Genomic DNA, 17,058 nt, shown 5'->3' with positions numbered 1-17,058 from the left:
ACTGGGATACTTAACCACTGAGCCACATCCCCAGCCCTCTTTTATATTTTATTTAGAGATAGGGTCTTGCTGAGTTGCTGAGGCTGGCTTTGAACTTGGTACCCTCCTGCCTCAGCCTCCTAAGTTGCTGGAATTATAGACATGCACCACCATGTCCAGCAAGGTTGACATTTTTAGAGACCACAGAGGTACCCAAAATTACTCTCCTTGCCCCTGTCCCTGAAGCTCTTAGTGACCCTGGGGACTCAGCTGGAAGCCAGGGATGGATTCTTTAGGGATCCCAAAGCTCCCAGATTTTTTATTTTAGTTGAGGCTGGTATTTATTTGAGCTGTTTTCTTCTCCATAAAAATTAGGAGTACAGTTTCAGCTTTATCCTTGACAGAAGTTGAGTACATTTCACCTATCTCTGCAGAAGGTTTGGGTCTCAGATGAGGACAGGGTTGCTCACCAGTCTGTGTTCTTAGGCTTTTGTTTTGACTAATTACATGTAAAGGCTTTGTAAACTGCAGTTGCTTTTTTCTTGGTCATTCAATCTACTTTTGTGACCAACCCTCTTCAGTCCCATCCCAGTAAAAAACACTTGAGAGCAAATCTCTCTCCACAGAAAAAGACATTGCTCTTTCCAGTCCAAGAGGGTGCTCTAGACAACCAGTGTTTTAGTGGAAATGGGGGGACCTTGGTTCATGAAGTCCTCCTATCCCATAGGACTTCCACCAGGAGAATATTTTTAGGGAGGGCACTAGGAAGAAAGGGATAAATGTTGGTTACCTGGCACTTTGAAGAGCCCACTTCTGATAAGGTGATTAGCTAAAAGAGCAAAATCGACTCAAGAGTGATGGCTTGAGGAATAAGCAGTCTTTGATAAAACACATTTCACTATATAAATATCATCATTAATCTCACTGCCCAGAACCAGAAATAATCTTGAGAGTTCAATCTATTGTTTTTTTGAATTTTTAAAATAAAAACATATTGACCATTATCATATGGTATTATCTTTATAAAGCATTATGTACTGTTCAACTTATCTTCACTACATTTCACGTGATGATTCATTCTTAGAATATCAACAGGTGTTTTGGCAAGTATGTTAATTCGGACATGGTAGAAACAGACTTCCAATTTAAAATCCATCATATTCTATTCAGCATTATACAAATCAATCACATTTAATTTTTTATTCTTTCTTGCTGTTCTAAAAACCTGAGTCTACCAAAATGCTTAAAACACAAGGTAAAAATAACAAAAAATCAAAACAAGTGTCAAAAAATATAACTAATGTTACCTAATAATTTGAAATTCTAAAATTTCAATAAAAAATCACAGAGAGGAAACCTTTAAATAACAAACTTACCATCTATAATGTGAGGATCTATAAATAGCAAAGGGGCCTTACAAATGCATCAAAGACCTTCAGTCACCGGGCTTCTATGAACTGCCCAGCCTCAGCTCTCTTTAGGTCCCTCCAAATCCTTCAGTATTCTTGATTCACAAACTGGAAATATTCATCCCGTTGTTTCTTCTTTCTCAACTATTCTATCCTCATCTTTACCTTAAAACTAACTGTTCTGTTGAGAAGTTATTACCACATTTTAGACTACACATTCAAATGTGCCAACACTCTAATTATGAAAGTAATCAAAACAACCCAACCCCCCCGTACTTCCAAATTACATTTCACAGTGCATAACAGAATTTTCAATTTAGTAAAGTTAACAAAATTAAGACATTAAAATAGCTTTACCCCTTTAAAGCAGTAGCTTGGAAAGTTACATCTTGATATCATTAGTGAAAAATTTGCTGAAATATATTTGAATATCTCTTTTGAAAGTATCTTTGATGCCTATTTATAGATCTTTGATGAAAGCATATTTCTGATACTTGAGAGTAAACTTAATAAATCTAATATGAATATAGCAAATTAGGTAAATATATTAAAATTCTTATTCAAAATTAAAAATAATCCCAGATTCCTAATTATAACCATAAAACAATTATTACATAATTTAAATAATATTAATTATATATTTATTTATGCAGGTGAATATAAGTCTGGAAAGACAGCAAACTGTTAAAATAGGTTGTGTGTGAAGTTTGAAATAATAGGGGTCACTGGCTTTCTATTTTTCATATATTCCTTAAATACTATCTCAAGTCATAATTGTTGCTTGTATATACAGTGACTTTTCACTTCTGATATTGTTTTTCATATATAGAAGTTCTGCTTTAGTATTATGGTATCTTCTATTTCTCTCCTCGTAATCTTTGTATATGTTGAGCATACCTAGCACACTTAAATTACATAATTTAATGTCCTTATTTGTTAATTTCTGAGTGTGTTCTTACTGATGGACTTCTTCGTTGGCTACATCTTGTATTTTCCTTCTTCTTTCCACGCCTGATAATTTTTTTTAATTGGGTGCCAGTCAATGTGAATTTTATGTTGCTATATTCTTTCAAAAGTGTTGGCTTCATCTGGCTAGATCTAAATAAATTGAAATCAGTTGGATCCTTTTAAAAAGACTTGCTTTTAAGCTTTGCCAGGGTAAGTTCAGAGAAACTTATGACTGCAGCTAGTGTAACACTAAGATAATACCCTTCATACGCCTCTGCCCAGTATTTCCTGTAGGTCTTTCCACTTTTACTAGGGTGAACACAAACTATTTTCCAGGCCTTTGTGAGGTCTAGAACTTTTGTAACCTACTGCTTAACATTAGTTCTTTTACTAGCCTTGGATATTTTTGTTCTCATAAAATGGCAGGTCAACCCAAAGTTTGAGGGCACTCTGCTTCAGATCCCTGGTGTGTTCCATATGCATCCTCCTTCTTTCTGGTATTCTGTCCTGCAAATGATAGCTGCCTCAGCCTCTCCAGATCTACTTTCTACCTTCTCAACTCAGGAAGATTACTGAACTCTTTTGGGGTCCCTCTTTTCTGAGCTGTAGTCTGGTAATAACCTTTACATGGTTAACTGTACTGATGATAGGTTCATCTTATTTCCCTTCTTTAGGAATCATAGTCTTTTATGTCACGTTGCACAAAGTTCAAAAACTGATGTTTCATATACTTTGTCCCCTTGTGTAGCTTAAGTCTTCTTTCTGAAAGAAGGTGCTATCAGTAACAGCAGTTTTGATCAAAAAGTACACCACAGAAAGCACATTACTAGCCAAAGCACTGTTGTAGTAATAGGCCCTCCAGTGGGCTGTTTGACCTTGTGGGAAGAATTCTTCATAAATAACTGTAATCAATCAATATACTTAATAAGCATTTACTACATACAATATGAAGATATATTTCTTTTTCTTCAAATGAGTTTACTGGAGAAACAGTCAACACTATGTCAAATTAAACTAGCAAACACTCTGATGCTAATATATTGAGGAAACTGCTTTTCTTTAGTTGTTTCATTATGCATAATTTGTTCAATTTCCAGTCTAAACAATGTCTGACAGTCTTCATTATACGAATTTCATAAAAAATTTATATTATGAACACTATGTTTTAATTATAGTTCTCTTTTATTTTAATCCTTTGAAATCCTACTTTTGAACACTAGTTTTTGGCAATGTATACACATACACACATAAAAAGAAACTTGTAGATTTATTTTTTCACTTTCACAATAGTATAGTTGTCTTTTTTTTTTTTTTCTTAAATTATAACATTGCTGGTTTGGAGGTGTAGCTCAGTGGTGGGGCTCTTGACCTGCATGTGTAAGGTCCTGAGTTTAATCCCCAAGTCTCAAAATAATCATAATCATAATAAAAATATTGCTGTGTGGCATATATTAGAAGGTAAATGTATTTTCTGATCCTTTTTAGTTAGCAAAAATAAATTCAGTATTTTAGCATTTTAATTTCATTGTCTTAATATCACTGTCTACTGTTCCTCCAGAAAATTCTGTAATTTTGAAAACTGGAGTGTCAACTGGAAAAGATAGAGGTGTGGATTTCCATGTTATCAGCAAAATGAAGTGAAATTCTTTATTTCTGCTTTGGTTTTGATGTAGAACATTAGCAAATTTCTACACAAAAACATTTCTACATTTTTGTATCCAAGTTAACAGAAGACCAACTCTGAGTGACCTTAGGAGTTGACTCACTGCTGGCTGCTTCACCAGGGATCCTCTGCCTCTCCCACCTGAAGCCTCCTCTAGAGTTCTCACAGGGACCACTCACTCACCTCTACATGCGGCACCATCACTTGGGGTTCTGTGAACTCTCAGAAGTGTTCAGTATGATATTCAAGAGGTTTTTCTAGGTTTAAACAGACAAAAACAAAACAAAACAAAATCGAAGGCTGACAAAAGAGTAATTAAAGTCAGCAACGTAGACTAAAAGTAACACATTAGAGACTGTTCTAGAGACTGGGAGTGACACATAAAAGGGAAAGAAATAAATAGTTGGAAGATAAAAGAGAATTAGGAAAACAATGCATTATATACATCATTCTTTTCCAGTAAACTCATTGACAGAATTCTAGGAGGGACACCTCAGACAGACCTAAATAAGAACCTAGGTTCCTATTGGAAATGGTATGTGCTTGTGAATGGATGCTTAGAGTGGAATATATACAGAGAGAGATGGAAAATCTATATTTAATATCTATATCATCTTAATGGCAGGTGAAAAGTACCATCAAATCTCTTTTCAACTCACAGGTGGAAAGTACTTTTACGTCCATTAAAATATAAATATTTATGTTTAAACTAATATTAAGTATTGCTGCACATCATTAAATAGTGGATCATCCAGTCCAGTAGCCTGAAACTAACTTTTTTCTTTTTTTTTGTACTGATTGGAGATTGAACCCAGGGGCACCCAGCACTGAGCTACATCCCTAGCCCTTTTTATTTTTATTTATTTTTTATTTTGAGACAGGGTCTCACTGAGTTGCTGAGGCTGACCTCGTACTTGTGATCCTTCTGCCTCAGTCTCCCTAAGAGCTGGAATTACAAGCATTGTCCACCTCACCTGGCTTTCCCATTGCTATCTTAATTGATGTTTTCTGGATAATGCAATATGGCATTATCAAAGGTGATGCTAAGGGGGCTGTGGCTCAGTGGTAGAGGGCTCGCCTAGCACTTGTAAGGTTCGATCCTCAGCATCACATGTAAATGAATAAAATAAAGTTATGCGTCCACCTACAAAAATCTTTTTTAAAAAGGTGATGCTAAGTTCTTCTAATAATTCTGAATGGTGCCATCATTTACCAGCTCATCTTAAATTAACTTTTGTTGTTTGTTCATCTCTAGGAATAACAGATCTGATGAGTTTACTCCATAATCTATAATAATCTGGTTTGTTTTCAGTTTTGCTTCTTTAAAATCTTTGGGTATTGTAGGATTTGTTATTCAGATCTGTGTTCACCATATTCATAACTTTGTAGCTTTAGAGTTATTGATCTTTTTGCATTAATTGTTTTCTTCAGGTAGTCTTCATGTTCTAATTTATCTTCATAAGGAAAGAAAAACAGATTTAAAATCCTGTGAATTCTAAGTGTTCTAAATGTCAGATGGATTACTTTCTGATGACTGGATATCAGATGACAGAGAGCTGACAGATCTGATTGGGCCAGTTTTAATTTCAGAAAACCTACTTGCAGGGGTCTTCAGCAAGGTGGCAAGAAAATGGTCACAAAAATTAACTCACAATAGATCACAGACTTAAAAGTAAAATGCAAAACTAAAAAACTCCTAGTAGATAACACAGAAGAAACCTTGAGCGACATTGAGTTTGATGATAATTTCTTGTTCTTGGGATCAAACACAGAACCTCAAGCATGCTAGGCAAGCTCTCTACCCAGCCAGGTGATGACATTTTAGATACAACAAAAAAGGGATAATCCATGAAAAAAAATGGATGTTAGTCTTCATTTATATTAAAAATTTCTACTGTGCAAAAGATGTCATGAGAATGAGAAGATAAGTCACAGTCTGGAAGAAATATTTGCAAAGGACGCATTTGATAAAGGATGATAATAACCTGAAATACATAAAGAACTCTTAAAACTCCAAGAACAAAACCCTAATTTTAAAATGGACCAAATAATTGGACAACTCACCAAAGATATGCTAATTGCAAACAAGGATATGAAAAAATGTTTCATATTTTATCATGAGGGAAACGCAAATTGAAGCAACATGAAGCAACATGTATGGTATCAGTATCTACTACATACCTATTAGAATAGTTAAAATCTAGAATACTGACAGCACCAAATGCTGGCAAGTGTGTTGGATAACAGAAACTCTCAGTCGCTGATGGTGGGAATGCAAAATGTTCTAGCCACTTTGGAGCACAGTTTGGCAGTTTCCTACAAAATTAAATATAATAGTCACCTTACAATACAGTCATTGTGCTCCTTGGTGTTTACACAAAGGAGTTGTGTTATGGATCATGTGTGAGAAAATGTTAAGTATGTTCAGAGGTGAAATGATTAGGTTATGAGAAACTTAACCTAATTAGTGGATTAATCCATTGATATGGATTAACTAGGTGGTAACTATAGGCAAGTAGAATATGACTGGAGGAAGTAGGTCACTGGGGTGTGCCTTTGTGGTATATATTTTGTCCCTGGTGAGCAAAGTTCTCTCTCTGCTTCCTAATTGCCATGTCCTAAGTTGCTTCCCTGCACCATGCCTTTCTGCCATGATATTCTGCCTCAACTTGGGTCCAGAGCTATGGAATTGGCTGACCATAGACAAAACCTCTAAGAACATGAGCCAAAATAAACTTTTCCTTCTCTAAGCAGTTCTTGTGAGGTCTTTGGTCATGGTGTTGAAAAAGCTAAATCAGGTTGGGAAATTTTATGTGCACACACAAATCTTTGCACAAATGTTATAGAAGTTTTATTCATAATTGCCAAGGCTTGGAAGCAACAGAGATTTTACTTAGTAGGTAATGAATAAATTGTGGTACATCCAGACACTCCAGGATTCTTTAGCACTGTAAAGAAATGAGCTATAAAATCATGAAAAGACATGAAAAATGTTAAGCAAATATTATTAACTGAAAGAAACTTACATGAAAAGACTACAAACTGTCTTATTTCATCTACAGAGCATTCTGGAAAAGGCAAAGTGATGCAGATACTAAAAACATCAGTGATTTCCCACTGGGGAAATGAATAGTTGGTGTGTAAAGATTTTTGGGGCAGTGAAATGACTCTGTATGTTAAAATAATTGTGGATACATGTTATTATATATTTGTTCAAAATCATAGACCACACAACATCAAGAGTAAAACCTATTGTGAACTATGGACTTGGGGTGGTAATGATGTGTCAATTAAAGTTCATCAATTGTAAAAAAAAAAAAAAATCACAAAAACAAAAACTGTACCACTCTGGTGAGGGATCTTAATAGTGTGTGAGTGGGGGGGCTGTGCAGGTCTGAGGGCAAAGAGGTATCCAGGAAATCTCCATACCTTCCTCTTAATTTTGCTGTGAACTTAAAACTGCTCTAAAAAACAAAGTTTACCCATGGCCTTGTATATAGTAGGCAAGTATTGTGTTCTATCTCCATTCCAAAAATAAAGCTTAAAAGTGCCATGGATCACATCTATTCAAAAAGGCTGTCATTTCTATTACAATTTAATTCTTCCTATATTGGCAACCAATCAGGAAAAAGAAAGTCACTCATCCAGCATATGGCATTGAATAGGAGGTGACCTACTTCACTTCCAAGTAGAGCTTCAGAAATAAAAAGTTTCCTTCCTTCAGTAGCACATCTTACAAATCAAGAATATAAAGTCCAAATTCTCAAGGAAAACCCAGGAAACTCAGAAAGCAACAGAGCAAGGTAGGCCCTGGAGCTTAAAACCCTTTTTGTTTACCACCAAGACTTATTTCCATAATGAGGATGTGGAAGCAAATAACAACATAGAGACCTGCCCTTTAATTAGGCCTGAATCCTTAAATTCCCTGTGCCCCGTGCCATCTTTTACCTTCTCCCCATGGTGGAAATTTATTGTTTCTTTTTGAAAAAGATAATTCCTGTTTTCATTGCTTTTGCGCCCAGGTTACTGTACAGAAACACACACACACACACAGTTTCCTTTCACAGTGGCTCCTTCCAAGTTCTGATATTCTGACCCACTTGACTGATGATACAACTAGATTGAGGGGGTCCAAAGTGAGAGAGAGAGAGAGAGAGAGAGAGAGAGAGAGAGAGAGAGAGAGAGAGAGAGAGAGAGAGAGAGATAAAAGAAAATCACAGCCTAGAGGCAGGTATTGAGCGCCACCTCGCCATCCTCCACTAGCAAAACCCCAGGGAAGGAACCAATTCCCAGCCTCAAATCCCTGAGCCCAGGGCCGGGCAGTGTAGTCTGACTCCCCACCCACTCCTGCAGCCTCAATTCTTTGCCACCGGTCTCCACCTCCTCCACCCCAGAGTTTTTCTTCCGCCCTGCCACCAACCTAACAAAGTGGCTTCTCGGAAACGTTAGCATATTCTGCTGAGCAGGAAGGGAGGAAGGGGATAATGGGGGCGGGGGTGAAGTAAGGGAAGGGCTCTATCTGGCTCCTGGACACACAGGCGCACACACACGCACAGGCCCCACCCAATGAGGTGGCCCTGGACCGGAGGTTGTGCGACCCCCTCCTCCCTTCACTAGCGCACTGTAGAGAGGGTGCTGCATCGCCCCCACCGCGCCTCTAGCTCGGTCCCCGCCCTGAGGCCGCCTGCAGAGTTGGAAGGAGGGAGCAAGGGTTGGGGACCCAGGCGAAGAGGGAGCCAGGGAGGGAGAAAGAGCGGCGCTGCTGTCTGCGGGAGGGCGGGGTTGTTGCCGCCCTGGGCGCGCCCTGGAAGGAGGGGCTCCGTCTGGGTGCAGGCCCTAGTCAGCGCTCCAGCCGCTGCTGTCTGCTCCCAATACCGCCGACTCGACTGGCTGGGGTTGGACTACCTTGAGTACCAGCCTCTCTGGTGGTGTCAGGCACACGCGGAGCAACAGGACACCAAAGAAAGGAAGAAGGAGCAGCAGAGAGGCCGGGGGAGAGGAAGGGTTCCCTGCAGTCCGTGTTCTCCCCTGGGGTTAGATTCTGCAGGGGCACTGGGCGGGTATGATCCGCTGTCAAGGTCGCAGGTAAGTGACTTTTTTTTTCCTTACTCCATTGTAGCAGAAAGGCAAGCTCTCGCCGGTACTCACATCATCTGCCACACCCACCTGTGCCCATTTTCACATGCTGTGTTTTGGGCCACCCGGTTTAATGCCACCTGTAAAGTAGAAAGGGGAGAAACTTGGTAGGTGATCCTTGCAAACTGGAGGAAGAGAAGCTGAAAGCCAACTATTTCCATAGCAGTGTTGAGTCTTTGCTGGTTTTGAACCTGCGGGTTTACTGCCAAGTTCTGAACAGTAGGCTAAGGAAAGGTAGGGACACCTAATGGTTTTCTGTCTTTCATTTCTTTTGGTCTCTGCTGGCAGAACTGCTAGATGAGTTTACCAGAGGCAGGTCATAATTCTTTACCAGCAAAAAGCATGTGCTGTACTCCCCATCTGTAAATCTGAGCGCGCAGAATCAGTACAGCTCATACCACCTGTGGGAGATCGAAGAAGCACCGCATCCCTTAAGAGCACACAAACGGGAATAATGGACAAGAGGGCTCAATCCTCATTGCTCAGCGCCGTTTATGTTCTGGCGAATAAACCCTTGATTGTGAAATTCAGATAAGACTCAAAATCATTTGAACTTTTTATCCACATCAACCCAAACTTTCATGTGCTTTTGGAAACAAAAATATTTTCACTCCTTATGTTAAAGACAAAAGATCAAAGCAAAATTATGAAACAAAAACTTTAATGCTAGTTTTTGTGATTTTAGAACACATTTTACACACTTAGTGTTTTTTAAAGTTTTAGCTTTCGTAGTCAACTGTACCTCTTCTGAAGCTTTCCATGAGAAAGAAGCTTACGGAAATTTTTCCAAACGTTATTAAATAAGATAAAGACTGAATCAACCTAAGCTTTGAAAAGAAATATTGATTTTCAGTTAGTGTTAGGAGGCTTAATTCTTTTCATAAACACTGTTAATATTCTTTTCTATTTATTTTTCCCTGTGGGCAGAAGAAAAGTGTATTTCTTTTTGATTTTGTAGTTTAAGATATATTTCCATTATTTTTGCTTTAACTTAAGTAAAACATTTATATATAATCTACAAACCAAATTCAGTTATTACTTTCTTTTCACACTATTTTTAAAATTCAAACTAGAATTTAGAGTTCACTTTCTTAAAATTTATGGCAAGATTTTAATAATATATTATTCATAACCTGGTTTTATGTGATTCTTATATATGAAATTCTCATGATTTTTAGGCTAGTTCATAACAAAATGACCCACAAAATATGACGTTTGATGCAATGGAGGATATACTTACTGTCTATTAAGACATCTGATAATTATTGTGTTTAAGATATTTTTTTTAAAAATTATAAGTTTCCTCTTACAAGTAAACCATTGTATAGTCAAGGAACACAGTGACATTTTTACAGAGACTGACTGTCTGATAGGCCATGACTCCTGTGGTGTAGAGCTGGTCTCCCTGGGTACCTGATGCTTCTATGGAAGAAAGCTGAGTCAGGTCTGGCTGTCTGCCAAAAGCATCCCTGTATCTACTTATTCCCCTAGGGCCCACAGATAATCATGGGAGCCACCCTGTGTTTTTGCTACTTGTTGCTGAGGAGAGTTTCAGCTGCAAAAAAAAGAAATTCAGAAGAGAAAGCAGGGTCCCATTTGCCTTATTTAATACGTCCAACCTACTTTCTTTGTGGTAGGGGGAAAGATAGAAGTTTGCATTTGCATGGATAATAAAAACTCATATTTATATACCTTCTATTCTTATTATATATGTAAATAACTGTGAAGTGCTAGAAATTCATATGGTATTTTTCTATGATAAGGCATAACCCCATAAAGGAGCTAAATTTTATTAAAGTAAATGGATCATTCTAGATATCATAATTTACAATTTTTCCTGAAACTGTTTCAGATCCTTTCCCTGAATCTTGAAATAGGTTTATGAGGAAGAGAGTACCATCAAAGGTGACTTCAACATTTGGTAAATGATGGAGTCACTTAGTGTTGAAGTCACCTTTGATTGTACTCCCCTCTTCATAACCCTGTTTCATCCTTATCCATCCCCTGTATAGACTCATTAAATTTGTCTCCCAAACATGTCTCTATTCCATTATATTTATCAAATATATATATATATATATATATATATATATATATATATATTTCACTGTCTTTTCTGTATCTACACTGCTATCCAGTGAGTTCACATCATCATCATAATCTACCTGCATGCAGTCCTACTGCATGGCCTTCACATTAGTTTCTCCTTTCCCATAATTTGCTCCTCTATAATTCACTCTCCATAGAAACAGTATCTTCATGTCACCCCTTAAAAGCACTCACTGGCTCATGACTGCATTAAAAAGTAAAACAGAAACACAGATTGATTAACAATAACAGCAGGTTCCTTCCTTTTAGCATGCATTTCACTCACTGATCTGTTCCTTCTCTTTAACCTCAACAGAGCCCATCTTCCCCTGATTTATGTTTCTGCCACACTCATCTTTTTAGCGCCTAGAACACATGAAGCAATATCAATTTCACTTCAAAGATCTCACATGGTCCCCCATACACACACTCTTTGCAAGCCTAGCTCTTTCTCAAGCTTTAAATCTCAGCTCAAAGTTCTCTTTCTCAGAGATCATTCATGATCACACTGTCAGAATAGATTGTCTCCTTTTCCCTTTACCTTGGCACCCTTATTTGATTCCTTCATAATGCTTATTATAGCAGGCAGGTATTTTGCAGATTTGCATACCTAGTGCTTCTGGGGAACTCAGATCATGTCTTTACTGGTAATCCAGCTTCAAGTATAGTCCTGGCATGAGGCAGAAGGAGATTTGTAAGTAATAAAGTACAAAGACACGAATTATTTCATTATAGTACTCACCAATCCTGGAAATCTGTGCATTTTGTAATTCCATTTTTTGTTAGTTGAACATCCGGGATATTTACAGCCCTGTGCTATGATTTTGAGAAGGTAAAATTAAAATGTCCTGAGATATATTCCCTCTTTCATGAGTATAGGTAATAATGTGTTCAAAGATAAGTAAATTATAATGTATTCTTAAGAAGGCAATGACCACAACTGCATTAAAATATATTTTAAGGAGAAGTTCTAGTGCATAAACTAATATGATTTTAATAAGTGACTTCTAATCTACAATGATGACATTGTAAGTCTGCATCTTTTACCAAGGGTTTGAGGGTCACTCAGTAATTACTAAGCTTAATTTTTAAAAAAAAAAATAAATATATACTTTGGAGTGAGCTCAATTGACAGAAGCCTGGTCAAATGAGACTGGGCCCAGAGATTGAGTGTCCACCTGATCTCAGTTGGTATTTACTCCAGGTTCAAAGAACAAATTACCTCACAAATACAAAGCATTAACTATGGAAGGCTTAGGGAGAGGAATGGGTCATGACGACCCACCACTATTATTGGGGTAGAGACTAGGGCTTCAAAATTTATACTGGCAAATGATAGTGTCATATACACACACTAGAATTTTCCTACACACACACTTTGTGTGGCCATAGGTCCTCCAACCCTTTTTATTTATCGAGACTGCACTTAAATATGCTAAACTAACTAGGAGTTTTATTATTAACAATTTGTTGAAAATTTAGCTTTCAGTTAGATGGGTGATCAGCTTTGGCTAATGATTTTCTTTTAACTAACATGTGACCACCACATTGATTTGTTGTTTGCTTTTGGTGAAACTTTTGTCTATCATATTTCACTTTGAAGGACTGAATTATTTCATGAATTGTCAACAGGGATTGTGTTAAATTTGCTATTAAGTTGGCATATTTTAATTGTTGTGAAGTGTTGGAGTGTTATATGTGTACTAATTGAAGATGGTCCTCCACTTTACCCATCACAAATTAATTTATTCTTGCACAGAAGTGTGAGGATTGTGACATCTTCCTTCAGAAGTAGGTGAGTTAGATCACCACCTGAGATGGCAAGGTCATAATAAAATATATATTATGAGATTTTATGAAAATAATTTTATATGAAGATTTATGGGAGAACATTCAGAGAACATGAGCAGAATAGTTTTGTGGAATATCAGAGAATAGTTTTGGTGTCTTGCTATCCTACCAAATGAAATTTCTTCATTGAAGATTTTTGATTGCTCTTTCCTTTCTGCATTGCTGGAAGGGAATCACCTTAGGCTACAGGGAAAGCTATCAGCGCTTGACAGCAAAAAGTGGAATGAATTATGGAGGATTGAAACCTTATGGGTGGTAAGGACAACTGCCAGACCATGATGAAGAGGGGAAGGAAGAGAGAATGCCCAGACAGTCCAGTAGACTTCACCTGCCACAGACAAATTTCAGTTGATACTATGAATAGAATGGAATTATTCTATATCTTTTTAGCCCAGTTGTGGACATAGTTCTTTCCTCTTCTTTCTTTAGAATAACAATTTATTTTAACTGAAAGCATGCTGTTCTTGCTTCTTTAATACAGGAAATGGAATGCCTTTGGATTTTTAAAGTGATATACAGGGAGCCCAAAATAACATATATTGTTGTTAAAACACACCTTTAATTGTGATTTCATTGCTACTTATGATTTTCTTTTGTTATGTCAAGTGTTTCAAAGATTGTGCTTACTGATTATAAATTTCTTTAAAATATCTCCCTGGATTTTTTAAAAAGGCTTTCTGAATCATTTATCAAAATACAGTAACACTCCTATTGTACCTGAGCTTGTTCACTTGGAAATTTAGAGGAAGTGGGTGCATTTACATTATCATTAACCTAGCATCCTGCTCTGCCCGAATGTCTTCTTTACTTATTTTCTCTTCTCTCCTACATCTCATCTTTTAAACATGTGATATATACATCAGTAAACACCCCACTTTATGATCAAACTATTAGTACAAATAACTGGAAAATCCGTCTTCTAGAGAAAGATTAATAAGACTAGAGAGATGTAATAGCAAATAAGTACAAAGACATTTTCAGAGATTTATAATGAAATTTTGTATATGTCCAATGCCAAGCTAGACTCCATAGGGCATCTTGGTAGGTTTTTTTTTTTTTTTTTTTTTTTTTTTTTAATCAGAGTGATTTCACTTGATGTAGTGTCTGGTGACTTTTATTAGTTGTTCATTTTAAATTACATACTTTAAACCCAAATAATTAGTTTAAAATGTATCATCTTTTTTGAGGGTTGAAAATAAAACTGAAATAAATGTAGATGTTTAATTCCATACATAGTAAAAGAGAAAAATGAGAGAAATGTTACATAATAAAATATCATATTTCACATATTGATTTGAATTCCACTAAGTGGAATTCTTTCAAGTTCAATGAACAAATCTTCCTTTAAAGCTTATTAGATGGGTATTTTATCAACTGTAAGTAATTTTGAAAGCAATAAAAAATAATAGTTTATTGGTGAATAATGTCTTCACTCTCTCTGAGTGATGATGGTATAAACTCTTTCCTTCTAGGGAAATGAACTGGGATTTTAAACATGTGATATATACATCAGTGAAGATGGACCCATCTTTGCAAATAATCCTTTCATGCAACAAAATATTACAAAGTTGAAGTGAGGATTTTATTTCCCTCTTAATCTAATATATATTCTTGTTGCCCTATACAAACTTGGTTCCTGGTAATTCAGATTTGGAGAAGGGAAATGCCATCTTCAGAGATCAACTGGGATCCTGGTTTCTATAATCCAACTAGATAATCTGGTAGACTTTCAGCAGTGAAGTTAAACAGAATGGCTATGCAAAGAAGTGCCTTTTCAAATTCATATTACATCCCTACTTTATTTCTGAATCTTTGTAAAATATTTTCATAAAGTTCTAAAAGCACAGAGAAATAGATTTGTGTCCAAATTAATGTAGAGATAAAAGCTTTTTTTCCTAGATATTTCTCTCAATCATCATGCAGTCTTAGTCAAATATTAATTTTCCAAATGCAATTTCAGTGTCTAGAAAATTGGTAATATCTACTGGCAAGGGCTGACTGTATAAGTATAGGTAAATATGTATGTGTATGCATATGTGTACATAAAACAGTCACTTGAATGTCTCACACATGATAAGTGGGTGTTCAATACAAAGGATGGCTAGATGTTTGGTGATTTAGCATATTATAATCAGAATATAGTGTGATCATAATTTGAATACAAAAGGTGCAGGCAATTTCATAAGGATGTAATATGAACTTGAAAAGGCATTCCTTTGCATAGCCATTCTGTGAACCTTCACTGCTGAAAGTCTGCCAGATGATCTGGTAGGATTATAAGAAGCTTGTTCCAAGTTGATTCCTGAAGATGGCATCTTTTGTTACTTTTCCTTTATATCCAAGTCAGTGGACACTGATAAAGCAGTTCCCCCAGTTTTGAAGACAATTGTAATTTTACATCTCTAATTTAGGACCTCTCCATCTTGAATACTTGATAACATGTTGATTAAATATTGTTATTTGTCATTTCCATATAGCTCATATTAATTATCTAAAAATACGTTAGTAGCAAAACATGAACAGGTATTCAAAATCAAGAATTTCTTGTGTCTTATGCACTTTATGTTTTTGATCCTAGTCTATTAGAATGATTCATTAAAGAAGAGCATTTCCATGGAGGAGGTGATGTTCTGTTTGATGATCTTACAACAACTAATATCTACTTTCATGGAAAAAGATTTTTAAAGTATATTCAGAAATTTCTCAATTATGACAATCAAACTTTTTGCAGTAATTCACTCACAGAAATATCATTCTGAAGTTTAAACAAGCAAATAAAGTCTCTGAGCATGAAGAAAAATATTTGCCAGAATGTCCATTAACTTACTTCATTTTATTGGTTATGCATTAATAAAACCAAGGATCTTGTAAAGTAAATCATCAAATAAGGGCAATGGTTTAATAGTTTCCATTTATTGTTTTCTCCAGAAATTCACAAATTTTCCTCAGAAAAGATAGCAGGCTATGTGTTGCAAGAAATGGCCAAGGCAATATCATAAAGATACAAAATAAATAACAGGTACCTTGCCATAGGGAAAATATAGATGACAAAATATTGACATCTTGCTAATATCATTGACAGCAATAACATTAACTTATCAGGCTTATATACGACTATCTCATTTATGCCAAGCAGAACTTTAAAGGATTTTTGAATTCTCACAACCATCCTTTCAGGTGGGGACACTGAGGTGCAGAAGTCACTTAAACTTTCCAAAGACTCACAGTGATTATTACGTTTGAATAACATGCACATTTTTTTGGTTGGAAAGAAAATCATGTGTGTTTTTTGTGTCCTAGTAATACATTTGCACTTATCCACACTTAATTGTTAGATTGCCAAGTACTTATAAAAAACTTTTTAACCCATAATTGAGCTAAAAAAAAGATACATTTGCAATTAAACATAGCAAACCATACAATCACAACACTAGAGGAGAAAAGATTGAAGATTGTGTAAGTGTTCATTTTGCACACTAACTCTTAGGAGCTATCTTTATGTTAAATTAAAATTGAACTTTCAGTGGAAGTTTCACGATTTTATGTAAAGAGTATCTATACATTTAAAATGTTTTTGAACATACTTTAGAGGCTGTGCAACTTTGGTTTCCTGGACTAGGGGTGTCATTGTACTACTCTGAGTTAACCTTATCACCATTAACTATTTTGTTTGCTTTAATGTGACAGAATCAAAACAGGAAAAAGAACTTTATCAAGATATGCAAGAGTTGAAGAAAGAGAAATTAAGAAAGAGGAAATGTTATTAAAAGATATATATGAAATGTCTAGGATGAAGTTCATTCTGAAATGGAGAAGAAACAAAGACTGAAATTACATTTATGAGATCCAGTGTGTTAGGAGACAGAGTAGAGGAAACAAAGTGACTTTGAGCAAGATGAGGAAAGAAAAAGACAATGTTCATCTGAAGTATTCTTATATCTTGGAATTTAAGAATTTAGGTATTCTTAGAGGACTATAAATATT

At 36.0% G+C, this 17,058-nt stretch overlaps 1 protein-coding gene across 1 annotated transcript in view; it reads left to right on the top strand.

Moving 5' to 3' along the window:
* Positions 1-8,950: 8,950 nt before the first annotated feature.
* Positions 8,951-17,058, top strand: part of Scn9a (sodium voltage-gated channel alpha subunit 9) — a 169,694-nt gene continuing 161,586 nt past the window's right edge. The window contains exon 1 of the mRNA XM_047544470.1: positions 8,951-9,084. The gene's annotated coding sequence lies outside the window, so the exon portion shown is untranslated. The remainder of the gene's footprint in view (positions 9,085-17,058) is intronic.

This window comes from Sciurus carolinensis, chromosome 3 (assembly GCF_902686445.1).
Source record: "Sciurus carolinensis chromosome 3, mSciCar1.2, whole genome shotgun sequence".
In the NCBI taxonomy this organism is placed as follows: domain Eukaryota; kingdom Metazoa; phylum Chordata; class Mammalia; order Rodentia; family Sciuridae; genus Sciurus; species Sciurus carolinensis.
This window is presented reverse-complemented; position numbering and strand designations above follow the sequence as displayed.